An 11,977-nucleotide genomic window follows, 5' to 3' on the forward strand; every position below is an offset into this window, starting at 1 on the left:
GGTTTCTTTTTTTCCTCTTTGTTCACGTAATTTTGATTTTTTCGATTTAGTCCCTAAGTTTTCAAATTTGGACGAAATTTTGATTTGCTTCTCTTTCAAGTCAGGGTTGAAAATTTCGCTTTTCCAAATTATCCCCAAGCTTTTTAGTATCCCACGGCAGGTAAGTCTCTCGTCAACATTCTTGCATGCTTATAGACATCCCTTTGTATCTTATTTGTAGGGCTTGCTTTCTTATCCTTTCTCGAAGAAAATCCCAGATCATTCTTCTTGGCTACCAAGATCTCGGGTTGCCCTAAATTTTTTAGACAAACTTTCTTCTTATTTCCATCATCATAGGGCATATAATATCCTTTCTTCTTGGTTCTGCTTTCAGGGTTTGCTCTGAAACAGGTTCAGAATGAGAGTGAGCACACAACCAATCTTTTTGTTTACTAGATGTTTGCCAGAGAGACTACGAACGGATTGTTCTGGGTACCCACAGTTTATATAATTATCCAGTATGATCTTTCCCTATCTCACCCATTATAAAAACCCGGACCGAGGTGCGAGTGCTCCAGAGAACGTTTTTGCAGATATAAACATAAGCGGCATTAGATCTTCTCACGGGTAGACAAAGAATACGGAACACGGAACAGGTACGGACGGAACCTCTTGGTCGGCTTAACCACTAATTGAACAATAAGTACAGAAATGAGTTTGAGGAGATTTTTTTTCGCAATGAGAATGAAGAGCCAGAAATCATCTGCAGTAAACTTAATGGATAGTTATACAAACTGTGGGGGTACCCGTCTGACTGACCGCATTTCAAACAGTGGGCTATACGAAAAGTGTGGTTCTATCACGCTTTCTAGGGCTATAATGAGAGAAAGATTGATATGGCTAGGACACGTTCTGCGGATGAAAGATGACAGATTGCCGAAGACTGTCATTTTTGGCCAACCATCTAGTGCTAAAGAGAATGCAGGTCGTCTGCGGTTGGGAGGGAGGATGTCATAAAGAATATTTAAGGGAAAATGGGAAACTTCTTGGGAGGGTGCAAAGAGGGAGACTTTGAAAAGATGGGGAGGGAAGACGAGCGTTTGTAGCTGAGTTGGCCTAATGTGAATTGGTGTTGCGGTGAGTTGTTAGTAGTGGTAATACATTTTTTTTCTTAAAAAAAAGAAACTGGGAGCAACTTTTCTTGATTCGAGTATATTACGCAAAACAACGTCCTTTCATAAGCGGCTATATTACATATTTTTGATTTTATACACACGTAAAAAACTAACATAATGAAGAAAACTTACCCCTGGTGAGTTTGAGCTGTAAGTAAATTTATGAAAATTGATTAAACCAGGTAATAAATTCTAAAGCTTCCGCGAGTCTTCTGGATTTACTGCAGGGGGGGGGGCTTTTACCAACAGATGATTGGATGGCTTGTCATCTGAAAAAGAGTAAAATGATAGATAAAATGACAAAGGAAATAAAAAAAGAAGTGGATGAAATGCCGTAAATAGTCCAAAACCCAAGGTTTTCGCTAAAGCAGCGGTCGGGGAACTTTTTTAATCATTACCCCCAAATATTTTTGTGTAAGTTGATATTACCCCATGGCAAAGAGCAAAAATAACGAAATCGCCTCTTTTCTTTTTTTTCCAGGGGTGATCGTATCAAAATAATAGTCCAAGAAAATCGGGAGAGAGTTGAGTACAACGGAAATTGAAACTTCTAGTGCCCTTTTTAAGTGACAAAAAAATTGGAGGACAACTAACCCCCCTATAACGCCCCTTTTCCCCCCCAAAGCTATCAAAGTTTTGAGACAGTCATCTTTGTTCAACCTAGTTGAGAGATACAATAACCATGTCCTTAGGGATAACATGTCCCCTCCCCCACAGTCCATGGGGAGATACCTGTAAGTTATGGTATTTGCCCATTCTTTGCGTATATTATTTGTTATTGGGAATTAAACACGCAGTTTTCGGGGCTGGGGACATTTTGTGTTTGGGGTGGGTTTTCATAGGGAGAGTTTTACCGTGGAGACGGAAATTTCTGGTGAGTGAACTTTCCAGAGGAAATTTTACACCGGGAGGATTTGACAGAATTTCTATACGATATTCTTTTTATTTGCCTTACTCTCTCTTTGTCAACACAGTTTTGTGTGTGTAGATATTTCAGGAGAATTATCCAGGGGTATTTTCAGCGTGTTTGGATTTCTGGCTAAAATTTCCACGGAAGGAGGATTTCTGGATTTATCGAGAAAACATTTAAAATTAAAGTCTATTGCAAATGAAAGTGCGATCAGAAGAATTATTCAGGCTGAATCGTCCGCAGGAAATTTTCTGGGGGGGAGGGATTTTCATCGAAGTTGGAATTATCCGAAGATAATTTTAAAGAGGAAGGGATAGGGGGTTGTATTTTACTTAATAGGAAGTTTTCACGGAGGATTTTCGCGTGATGGGGAGGGAAGAGAGTTTTTCATGGAAAGTAAGTCAGGCTTACCGGTATTATTTGAAAAACGATCAGAAAAACAAAGTTTTTTTAAACTGAAAGTAAGGAGTAGCATGGATACTAAAAACCAATAGAAATGATTCAGTATAGGGGATGCCCCCTCCCCAATACCTTGCTCTTTGCGCTAAATTTTGACTGTTTGTCTCAATTTTTTAAGAACAGCTCCTTAAACACAAGGGACGACTAGTTAGAATAGGAAGCTTTTTTAAAAGTGCTAAAAGCTTGCGCATAAAGAGCAAGGTAATGAGAAGGGGGAAACCCCGTCATTTACAGATTATTTTTTTTTCTTTTTCAGTCTTAATGTTGCTCCTTTATTTCAGTTATAAAAAATTGTTGTTTTTTTTAAATTTGGGTTGCAGCGATAGCTAGCAACCTAGCAAGAGACGACCACGTCCCATACTAAGAAATACAATAAGCCATAGCTCCTAAAAATAGAGTCAGATCCAAACAAGAAGTAAACTATTACCACTGCCTTGTCTAACGCCCCTATATAGGAAACTTACCGTCCCGTGACTTGAACAACAAGGAAATCAATTGGGTTACTTTTTTATTTATCTGCAAAGCTCATTAAATTCAATTTTATATATATTAAATAAAAAAACAAGTTTTTGTAGCTGAAAGTATGGAGGGACATTAGAGCTTAAAACCAACAACGCCTAGCTCTTTACGCTAAAGTTTAATTTATTGTTTTAAAATAATAGAGTTTTGAGAAATAGTAAAACTTTAGCGTAAAGAGCGAGGTGTTGAGGAAGGGAAAGCCCCTTTCATGCACGGAATAATTTCCCTCCGTCTTAAGTTTTAATGTCGCTCCTTACTTTCAGTTAAAAAACTTGTTGTTTTTTTTTTAATTTCTGAACGTTTTTAAATTAATGCAGGTTTTGATTTTGGCTCACCGTGCATGAATAATTAAAACGAAATTCACATATTAATTTGACTTCTTTTGGATAAATGGCTTTCTCGAAAGTTGTTTAATTTAATATACGAACATTTTTACTAGTAATAAATATACGTAACTTTTGAATTAACTTACGTAACGAAATTCTATATCCGTATATTTAAATTACGTATATTAGGGGGGTCCACCCCCCTAGTCAATACCTTGCTCTTTAAGCTAAAGTTCGAATTTATTTCCAATTCTTTAAGAATGGCCCCTTAATCACAAAGGCCGTTAATTACAATAAATAGCTCTTATGAAAGTACTAAAAAAAACTTTAGCGTAAAGAGCGAGGTATTGACTAGGGGGTGAACCCAATTATATACGTAACAGTTTCTGTTCGTTTTAAATTTTGATGTTGAAAAGTTTTCAGTTGAAACGTTTTTAAGTTGAAAACTTGTTTTTTTTATTTAATTTCTGATCGTTTTTTTAAATAGTGCAGGGTAATCCGGCAGCCCCTTCATAGTAATAGTCCTTCCCCCATGAAAATTTTATCCACAGAAAGATCCTCCCACGTAAACCCCGATCCATCCCCCACCCCACTACCAGAAAAAATCCCCCCTGAAAACGTCTGTATACTTCCCAATAACCAATAGTATATGTAAACATTGGGCAAAGTTCATAGCTTGCAGCCCTTCCCCAGGGGACTATAGGGGATTAAATCCTCCTCAAAGACATAATTATTATTTTTTTCGACCATGCTGAACAAAATCGCTATCTCAAAATTTTGTCGGGTGACTTTGGAAAAAATCCGCCTAGTTGCCCTCCATTTTTTTGGTCACTTAAAAAGGGTACTAGAACTTTTAGTTTCAGTTCGAATGAGCTCTCCCGCAATATTCTAGGACCACTAGGTCAATACGATCACCACTGGGGGAAAAAAACAATAAAACACGCATCTGTGATCTTTCTTCTGGGAAAAAATACAAAATTCCACATTTTTGTTGATAGGAGCTTGAAACCTCTGTAGCTGAGTTCTCTGATATGCTGAATCTGATAGTGTGATTTTCATCAAGGTTCTGCGACTTTTAGAGGGTGTTTCACCTTTTTTTTGAAAACAAGGCAAAATTTCTCAGGCACGTAACTTTTGATGGATAAGACTAAAAGTGATGAAACTTATATATCTGAAATAAACATAAAAATCTAATCCTTTGTTTGTATCTATTGGTATCAAAATTCCTTTCTTTGGAGTTTTGGTTACTATTGAGCCGGGTCGCTTCTTACCACAGTTTATAGAATTATCCAGTAAGTTTATCGCAGATCATTTCTGGTCTTCATTCTCGGTACGAACAAAAAGCTCCTCCCACTTATTTCTACATTAGCGGGTTAGTCTGTCTCCGTCAATCAATGAGAAATGGTTACAAAGTGCATTATTCGTAATAGCGGGTTTCCACTTGTTTCGTGTCCAAGAGAAATCTGACTTGTCCACCTGTGAAAAGATCTAATGCCGCTCATGTGTATAACTGCAAAAACGTTCTCTGGAGCACTCGCACCTTGGTCCGGGTTTTTATAATGGGTGAGATAGGGTATGATCATACTGCTAATTCTATAAACTGTGCTCCTTACTTACAGTTCGTTACCACGAACTGTTTGATTAATAGCAAACCTGACTTGACTTAAATTATTAACAAGAGGGCAGGGAGGGTTTCAGTACTAAATCGTTTTGATAAAGCTGTTGGAACCCGGGATGTAAATTATTTGAAATAAGATTGTCATCAAATGTATTTTAGATTACGATCAGATAGTCATTATAGTTACAGCCATTATGTCTTAGCTCTAGTGGGGGGATGGGTGCCAGCCCTTGATTTTTGACAGAGTCAGGTTAGGATATAAATTACTTGAGATACGAGTGTCACAAAACATCTTTTTCACTACAATGGCTAAGTCCTTATAATTTGATTAATGCTATCACAGCCTAGTTTTACTAATTGTTATTCCTTTTTGTTACCACTTCATATAGCACTTGGAAAAAGCTGAACTCGATACTTCAAAGAGTCTCCTATCTCTAAGCGACAAAAGCTTTCGTTTTAAAATATTTGTTACCATGGTAGCTTTCCAGTGGGTTTAAAGCTTTCCAAATGCTTCAAATGACAAGCATAAATGTGAAAACACGTGATTACTTACACGTGACATGTGATTACTTGAAGTGTCATAAATGGAGGAAGCTGGATAGCGTAAAATCAAGACATATCAAGTACAAAAGCAAATTTTTGACCGAGAGACCAACAGCAAACATTTTCCGGGAGGAGGGGGGGGTTTGCTGTGTTTTCAATTGGAAAAGAGGCGACACTAATTGATGGAACAATCTTAATGACTATCCTATTCATCAAACTTGATAGCGTGAGAATCCAACGTGAATGTACGTAATGCATGTAAATAATCTTATACTAAATGGGATTTGACTTTTGGAGGGACAATCTACACTTTATCTTAGATGGCATAACATATTGCCCGAAATAATGGTACTATCTATAAAAGGATTAACGAGTAGGGTCCCAGAATAAGAGTGTTTTTTGGCCACATCAAAATAATCCTACAAAGTTATGAGAGAGCTCATGGCATCGCATATTCCGGCACTTAATAGAATATCTTATGTGATACAACCTATCGGAGTTATAAAAATTTCTTACTATTTTATGACGTAATTTCTATTACTAAAATAGTAATTTCTTACTATTTTATAACCACATATGACGCCGAATCAAAACTTCTAGATAACTGTTTAATCAAAATAGCCAAAAAGCCAAAAAAAAATATTACCTCTGGGAGCAGACATGAAGCATCAAATCCCAGAGGCAAAGGCATAATATTTTGAAAAAAGGTCGTTACAATCAAAGGTTTCGCAAATACATTTTAGTAGAAAGGGGGAAAATTAATATCTGTTTGAAATGAAATTATTGCGATAAACTTGGTAAAAAAAATGGTGCTAAAAAAACACATCTCAAAATTCATACTGAATTAGCAAACTGCTGCTAGGATTATTTTCCTCAATTAGTTAAATAATAATTTAATAAGATATGATACTTAAAAGTTAAAGTGCATATTTCAGATGTACTGTTGGATTTTTACCAACATTGGGATTTAAGGATTTCTATAGATTACAAATTTGAGGCCTAAGATAAGATAAGTTTTATTCTTCATTATATACACATACAATATTACATGTTATTATTCCCCTAAAGGCTCATTGGCCTGTACAAAGGGGAAAGACATATGAAATGCTTACTCAGATATGAAAAACAAAAAAAAATTTAAAATGATCACTTACTCATATACGAAGGAGAAGAAAAGAAAATATAGATAAAATGAAAACTATAGAAAAAATAAATAAACTGGATAAATTAATTGTATGAAATAGACTAAAAAAAAATAAAATCCACGGAGCAAAAGAATTTTTAACAATTTTTTAAACAAACCGAATGAGTGGCACCCTCGAGCTGAGTCAGGCAACTTATTCCGAACAATATGACACGCTATTAGAGGATTAAAATCTGACCTTATGCAAGGAGTAAATGGAACTTGAACATGATTTGTCACATTGCGAAGATTATAATTATTTTCTATCAGAGGTAAAAGATAGCGGAACACTTAGGGGCCGGGGGAGGTCACCAGGAAGCTGAGCAAAAGTAAAACATGAATTTGAAAGAATGTATAGTGACTCAAGATCAAGTAATGGTATAACTAATGAACGATTGGTTTCCTGTATGAGGTTTCTAGCTTTATTGTAAACCTTAGAAAGTGGTTTCAACAGTGAAGGAAAAGTTGACATCTACATAATTGGAAAGTAAGAAACGTAAGATTGGACCAAGCAGTGAAAAAGGATTTTCAAAATCGATCCTGGAAAAGTGTGTCTATGTTTCCTTAAAATACCGAGACTCCTGCATATCTTCATTTTAATAAAATCAATGTGACGTTTAAAAGATAGGTTTTCAACAACAAGAATGCCCAAAAAACGAACATACCGGTCTTTAGATCTATTAATTATTCCGTTTGGCTGGCGAATTTCTGATAACTGGGGATAAACCTGAGAAACCCGCGAAAAAATTAAAAAACTGGACTTAGAAAAATTTAGAGTAAGATAATTAGCATCAAGCCATAAAATCACCCTTTCAAACAAATTTTTCAAATTCAATCGAAGCTCGGATTCGCAGCTTCCCAAAGTGCCAAGTGGGCTGTCAAAAGCAAAACAAACAAGGACATCAGAAGAATTGGAACTATAGTTGCCACTATGGGCAAGGGAAGGCTTAGGATGACAAAGTCTACAGCAATTAATAAGTTTCTGCTTTTTTACAACATAATAAAGATCATTTACATAAATCAAAAACAGTACAGACCCTAAAACTGACCCATGGGGGACACCAAAATTCACTAGTGAGTGTGACCTGAAAAGTGGATTAACAAAAATTAATCTATCCTTCAAATAACACTGGAACCAAAAAAATACACTTCACCTTATGCCAAAATGAGACATCTCTGATAAAAGAATTCCATGGGTTAAGGAGTCAAAAGCCTTACGAATATCCAGGAATACAGCAGCCGGAATCAATCCCGAATCTAACTCAGAATGAATAAAATTCAAAAGAGCCATACAGGCATGTTCAGTGGAGTGCTTCATTTAGAAACCAAATTGAAAATCATGAAGAAAATTTTTAGAGTTTAAGAAAGTAAGGAGACGAGAAAGCATAGCCTTTTCCAATATATTACTATGTACCGACAAAATTGAAATTAGTAGACAATTTGCCATGTAATCCATTGGTCCACCTTTGCACAAAACAAAAATCCGAGCACGCTTGAGAATCTTCGGAAAACTTCAACGTTCAAAAGAAAGACTAGAAATTTTTGTTATAGGTAATACTGTAGAAAGACGAATATACTTAACTACCTTGTAAGGGATAGAATCTAGCCCAGATGAAGACGATTTTTTCAAGCCATTAACAATTTTAGTAATTTCACTTACTGTTACTGGCTCTAGAAACATAGACTTAACACAAGATGGCCCGATGGATGATCTAAAGTCCGGCTTATGCCGAGACAAAGTAACTGTAGAAGTAATATTCTTACCGATACTAGTGAAGAATGAAGTGAATGCCTCTTGGACATTAAACTCACCCTCCACAGCCTTATCACCGATGACCAGACTCATAGGTAAAGAGCTAGATTGAGAACCGGGTTTAAGTACAGAATTTATCACCTTCCAAGTTTTACGAATATCATTGCTACAAGCACCAAAATTATTTAGATAAAACAGAGACTTTGCTGTCCTACACAAGGAATTAAATATATTCCGGTAGATCTTGAATTGGCTAAGACGACTAGCACTTGCTGAAAGTGTAGCGCATTTATAAGCTCTCCAGAGATTATTCTTCCTTCTCCAGCTTTTGAGAAGTCCGGATGTCATCCATGGGTTTAGAGAAAACAATATAAAAGCCTATATTACAATATAAAAGTTTGAAATAAAAAAATTCAGTTTATGCTTGAAATAGTGTTTCATTTCCAATATAGTGATACGATCCATGCCATACAAGAGACAACGACACAAAGCCGTACAAATAGCTAACTTAAAAAGAAATTCATGGATATGTCTAAGTAGAAATATGGGTATACATTTTTCTGAAAGCATGGTCATGCAAGGATTAATCAAAAGTGAAGCCCTAAAGAGCCAAGGAAAGTGAAACGAAATCTAACTGTGAGAATTGGCTAAGTAGAAACTTGAACAATCAAGGCCGGATCCAGGAAAGGTGTTAGGGATATGACCCCCCCCCACTTCCAATTTTTGTCCAATACGTAAAATTGTAACAAAAATGAATAAAAAAAATTCGATGCATTCATAAAAATTTATTTAGCCCCCTTCCGAATAAAACCTGGATACGGCCTTTTGCACAACCATAAATATTTCAAATTGTTTTTTATTCATACATACAAATCCCCTCCCTATCATTTTGAAAATCATCTTATTTTTTGTTTGCGTAAAAAATCGAAAAAAAAAAATTATATCCCCACGGTTTTAGAACGTCTTTGAGACTTTTTCTTACAAGGCTTATGTGGTTAAAAGGGAAGAAGCATAATATAAGAGTAAAACAAAGCTTAATATTAGAAATACAAAACAGTCAAATAAAACAAGGGCTTAGAAATCTTGCATAAATTTGTATTTATTATAAATTTAAGAGGTAATAAATAACCGAGAAGTAGCTACGTAAATATTATATTCTACATGATGGAAGAAAATCTTTAAATAGAAAATAGATGATCAAAAAACATATACTTATGTGCATACAGTCTACAGGGACGAGGAATCCTTGGGGGTAGGGGGAGTGCGGAAGGGTAAAATTCCACTTTAGCTACTTCTGGCTATCTTGGAAAGGGGTTAGGTTAGGAAAATGAAACTTTCAAGGATGGGTCTACAGGCTGAAGTATGTCCTGGGAAAGTATTTTGAAGTACCTACCTCCACTCTTTCTCCCGCTAGAGGGCCCTGACCTTTAGTGACCTTTAAAAACCTGTGTTTTATACAACTTAGACCTTTCAAAATAGATCTTCTGCTTAAATGAAGGATACATTTTCGCAGTTCATATTATTGACTTACGAATAAAGTAAACGTACCGCTCGATGCCTTTTTTATGCTCTTTCCAAATGTTATAATCATTTTTGTCGTAAATGAATTTTAACCCCACCCCTATATATGCAAATTCAGGGTATATATTTGCACATTCGGGGGGGGGGGGTGTTGTAAAGTTTAGACTTACCTTTCATTTATATCAGAAATAAAATTTACCCCCGCCCCCCCCGAATGTCCAGATGTATACCCTGAATTAGTGTATATAGATACCAATTGGTATATTTATTTAAAAGTCTATAATATGAATAACGAAAAATTTACCCAAATATATAGCCCAAATTTGTTTCTAAAGTAGGCTATTATATTTTTACCATACTTAGGTATATTTTATTAGGATTAGCCTAACTTCACTTCTTGAGATTCAGGGAGTTTATCATACAAGTACCCAGTTTTTGCCTTGCTATAAACCCTAGTCAAAAAGCAACAAAATTTTACCTAAAAAATAACTGTGGTTTTCTTCCCTTAATGTCCGCTTCACAAGAACTAGAATCAGACTACTTCATTTTTGATTGTATAGAAAGGAAACCAAACCTCTTCCATTCAAACTCGTTTGGCAAATTTGCTTGGCTTTCCAAAGATGCCTTTACCTCATTACTTATTCTGTACAATGAGATTTTCTTTTTGAAAGAGAATTTGTTTTAACTTTTAAAATACTTTGGCTGTGCCAACTGATTATATTTAAGTTTGTACATAACTTATACTGAATTAAATTAATTTTAAACAACTTTGGTACTTATATATAATAGCGACCATGGAAACTACAACAAAGAATTATAGAAAGCAGGCCGGCCAGACATGGGCGTAGCAAGAGGGAACAGGGGGGGGGGCAGCTTCCCCCCTAGACCTTCAAATTTACATTAGATATGGCTGAAAAAGCAGATGGTTTGGAAAAAGTAGTTGATAAAACTCCATCACACTATCGAGTGCCCCCTCCCACCTAGACAATATGCTGCCTCATGCTGCCTACGCCCATGCGCCCAAAATATATCATATTAAATACCTAAACTAACCAACTCTACACGTAGAACATATAACGCAAGTACATATAACACAAGATTGTGTTAATTAAGCTTGCTCCTAGCGCAAGTTTATCAGATAAACCTATTTTGCCCCCCCCCCCTGAAAGAATCTTGGATCCACCCCTGGTAAGGAGCAATATTAAAACTTAAACGAATAGATTATAACGTATATGAGGGGGTTGCCACCCCCTGAATACCTCACCATTTACGCTAAAGTTTGACTTTTTGTTCCAATTATTTAAGATTGATTCCTGAAACACAATTACTTAGAATCACAAGCTTTTTTTAAAGTTCTGTAAAAAAAACTAAAGTGCAAAGAGTGAAGTACTGAAAATGGGGCATCCCCTCATATACGTAACAGTTTCAGTTCGTTTTAGGCTTTAATGTTACTCCTTACTTTCAGTTGGAAAAAACTTCCTTTTTTAAATTTAATTTCTGATCGTATTTTAAATAATGCCGGGAAATCCAGCCCCCTCCTCAATAGAAAATTCTCTTCACCCAAGAAAAACTCCTCCATGGAAAGATCCTTCTAAATAATCCCCCCCACGCCAGAAAATATCCCCCCTAAAAATATCTTTGTACTTCCCAATAGTCATTGCTATATTTGAACAAAGCTTGCAGCCCTTCCCTTCAAGGCTGTGGTGATCAAGTCCTCTTTAAATATCTAGATAATAGATCTTTCGACTTAGTTGAACAAAAAGGCTATACATTTCCTGCTCCCCTCCAACTCTATAATATAATAAGGTTCTTATAGAAAGTTTTGTCGAAAAAGCTTCAAAAAGGGCTCATTCAATTGGAAATTGAGAGGACTAGTGCCCTTTTTATTAGTTGAAAGTGATCAGAGGGCAAATGACTCCAGTAGAATAAGAAGTACCATTTTGCTTGCCTTATGTTCCATCCTGTTTTATTTGCGGCCTTTACGTTCCTTC

At 35.9% G+C, this 11,977-nt stretch overlaps 1 pseudogene across 2 annotated transcripts in view; it reads right to left on the reverse strand.

Moving 5' to 3' along the window:
* Positions 1 to 10,529, reverse strand: part of LOC148939149 (eukaryotic initiation factor 4A-III pseudogene) — a 60,039-nt pseudogene extending 49,510 nt beyond the window's left edge. Inside the window, exons 1-2 of one of the 2 annotated variants that reach the window (XR_016143563.1) lie at positions 10,465 to 10,529; positions 1,287 to 1,423 (exon numbers count right to left, since the gene is read on the reverse strand). The product of XR_016143563.1 is annotated as a eukaryotic initiation factor 4A-III pseudogene, transcript variant X1 (transcript). The remainder of the gene's footprint in view (positions 1 to 1,286; positions 1,424 to 10,464) is intronic. The other variant, XR_016143564.1, reaches the window with a different exon arrangement.
* Positions 10,530 to 11,977: the final 1,448 nt, after the last annotated feature.

Source organism: Artemia sp. Qi Xiang Cuo, chromosome 21 (assembly GCF_049724085.1).
Source record: "Artemia sp. Qi Xiang Cuo chromosome 21, ASM4972408v1, whole genome shotgun sequence".
In the NCBI taxonomy this organism is placed as follows: Eukaryota; Metazoa; Arthropoda; class Branchiopoda; order Anostraca; family Artemiidae; genus Artemia; species Artemia sp. Qi Xiang Cuo.